The 3298-nt window shown below is 39.7% G+C and overlaps 1 pseudogene; it reads right to left on the reverse strand.

Moving 5' to 3' along the window:
- Window positions 1–277: 277 nt before the first annotated feature.
- Window positions 278–1525, reverse strand: LOC122802370 (annotated as a pseudogene).
- Window positions 1526–3298: the final 1773 nt, after the last annotated feature.

The following is a 3298-nucleotide window of genomic DNA, read 5'->3' on the forward strand; positions in this document are numbered from 1 at the left end:
GATTTGGATGTGACGTATTGCACGCGTCATTAATGCATACATCCCAGTGTCAGTCGTTCTCCAATAAATTCAGAGCTTGACATGAACTGCGGAAAGTGGCATGTGTAATGCCATTGACAATTCTCAATTGCTGGAAAGACATTGGACTGGGCACATTTACTAACAGCATGCGAAGAAAGAAGCATTCATCTTGATTGGGATGCATGGTGTACAGTCTGCCTATCGTAGTTTCTTTGAATATGCCAGGTTGTCCGTCGACTCGCTCTCCTCATTTGCGTCATTCAAATGATTTTCTACTCGCATTCCATGTGTAATACGTAGGCACTTCCAAATACAGCAGTGTTTTCGCAAATGCATCATTTTGACATAACGTGAAGAAAGCAGTTAACGTTGTAGCCGGTGGATTCAGGGCTATTTGTTGCACATTTGCAGCTGTGAAATAAATGCGTTGTCCATTTTCTAGATGTACTGCTAAGTGAACAACAGCTGGACTTCGTTCATGTATGGGAAATGAAAGAATTTGCCATACAGCTTCATTGCTGCTTATGTATCTTCCAGCCTGATACTGTGCGATTTCATCGATATGTATGACCGCATTCCTATCACTTCTTTCTGATTGCATGCCAAAAACTGCCATGTCGCTGCCTTTATTCACGTACTTACAAATGTATTTGATCGATTTAACGGAGTTACAGTATTCCACGTTTATGTGCACTTTGTATGTTTTTGATAGCAAAGGCAAATATGGAACAACCCACCAGTTATCTACTTCGATGTCACTGTTTTGCATTTGCATGGTTGCTAATTTACTGCCATCTTCTGCTGATCTTCTTCTGTATAAAGGATATCCATCGTTTCCTGTAACTGTGTTGGATACTAATGCTCGAGGATATCGCTTAGAGCATTTTCCGTCTATCATGCATGGTGAATTTGGATTCAGTGTACCACAAGGTCCATGTATCATATTTTTCATCACAACTTCATGCAAATCCTTATTGACGTCGGCATCGGGTATTTCAGCGCATATTACATCGTCAATTTCATTTGAAGTTATTTTGTTATAGAGCCAGATTAGTATATGTGCATGTGGCAATCCTCTCTTTTGCCATTCCACTGAGTACATCCAGCAGCACACAGACCCAAACACTTCATGTTTTACCATGAAATCCATCAGTGATTTCAGCCTCTGTCTGAAAACACGTGCTGTGATGTCATGCCTATCCACCAGCTATTGCCCCGGAAATAAGAGCTGTCGTATATTGTCCCAAGCTGGATTGCATGTGAATGTAATGAATAGTTCTGGACACCCATAGTGGTGAACATACGCAATTGCATCTTGAGCGTACTCATGCATATGACGTGGACTGCCTGTATATGAAGATGGCAAAATCGTTAGTCTTCCAACGTTAGTTGTATTGCTGTCATTTGCAACTGCATCTCGCAAATGAACGTATTCTTCAGAGTGAAGCTTGGTCTGATTCAAACGGATGAATATCAAACGTTCTGTTTCGATTTTTGCATACATATCTACGATGTATTGGTGAAACAATTGACGGCATTTCAAAATGTGATTGTCTTCATTCTCTCGAATCATTAATCAGTATAAATAATAGTTCATTGCACTGCATTTCATATTTGTTTCTTCACCACTGACTGGATTTATCATCTTAACATTGAAGTGATATCCATCGGCACGATCCCAAAAAATTATTGGATATTGCAGGGCATCGTAGCATCGATGACTTTCTGCAACTGTTGTCAATTGATCGTTTCTCCGATGAAGAACAATATCTCTAGGTTGGAATTGATCTCCGACTATAACAACTGCCACTTCGTCTATAGTTGGAGCATTGAATCTTCGCACATGTTCTCCAGCAGGCGTTTTGTCAGCATGAATAACAATCTTGTGTGTATCAGATGGCATCATGTCAATTGCTGTTTTGAACAAATGCACTAAATTGTTTTTTTCGTGAAGAAGCTCTTGCAGTTGGGAAATGATGGACCTTTGTATGCCGGTAGAAATTCCGCAGTGTGCATTCAATTCATCATTGCCATCATCGATGAAATACATTTGTAGGAATTTATGTTGACCATCTGGGAACGGAAGCAGGGAGCCGGCTTTATGATAAATTTGTCCTTTCACTTTGAAAGTTGGCATGAATTGAGCTGTTACGATTTCTGCACCGAACGACATCATTTGGAAGCATGAGTTGTATTTCCTGATGTTAAATAGGAAATGCTTTGATTCGGCGGTATATCCGGCAAGCAAAGTTTTTAATGGCTCTGGCAGTTCTCCAAGTTGAGGCAGTTTAATTTTTCCGGCAGTGCAACACATTCCTTTCATTTCTCCATTAAATTTCAGAGCCTTGCAATAAGGACACACTTCCGTCATAGTGCCGATGAGAACATGCCAGCGCAAACTATAATCATCAGCTGGGTTGTACTGGAATGCAAGGCGATTGTAATCACGTGATTGCTGAGCATGGAGTCGTGGTTGACGCTGATCTGCTGTTTCTCATTGACATCTTTCAGCCACTCTCAGCCTGTCACGTTCATTCTGTTGAGAACGAAGCAGATCTGAAGCTGCAGAACGCGATCGCCGTGCTCACAATCATACATCCTCAAGTCTGGCTGCACATCTCTTTGCTGCTTCCTCGGCACATATATGAGCCATTCTTTGTCTGTTTCACTCATTCGCTGATGCCCATTCTTCCTCAGTTTGATTTGCAATTACTCGTCGCACTGCTTCCACTCCATGAGTACGATGACCTAAATTGGAAATTTGGAAATCGTAAATCGGAAACATTGAAATGAAATTGTAAAATATTTAGTATAACGTGTGTTGCTTTTACGTCCAACAGATGGCGCTGTTTTTCAAAAAAAGCATGTTTTTACCTGTCACAGGTGTGACATCTATATAATAGTAGGTAGGTATATAAAAGCACATGCGTATTCGAATGCAACGTGTGACATCTATATAATAGTAGGTATATAAAACACGCTGATTCAATGCAACATTGTGTGAACATTTCAAAGCAATCGGTGAAGAACTTTCGGAGATTTAAGATTTTGAACAAACGAACATTTACATTTTTATTTATATATATATATGTGTGTGTGTGTGTGTGTGTGTGTGTGTGTGTGTGTGTGTGTGGGTGGGTATGTATATATAACATATGATAACATGTAGTGGAGTCATACCTCAGCACCATAACTCACAACCTCTTTATATATATATATATATATATATATATATATATATATATATATATATAGTGTGTGTGTGTGGGTATTTATA

Source organism: Protopterus annectens, chromosome 5.part0 (genome assembly GCF_019279795.1).
Source record: "Protopterus annectens isolate FY-2018-M chromosome 5.part0, PAN1.0, whole genome shotgun sequence".
Taxonomy (NCBI): domain Eukaryota; kingdom Metazoa; phylum Chordata; order Ceratodontiformes; family Protopteridae; genus Protopterus; species Protopterus annectens.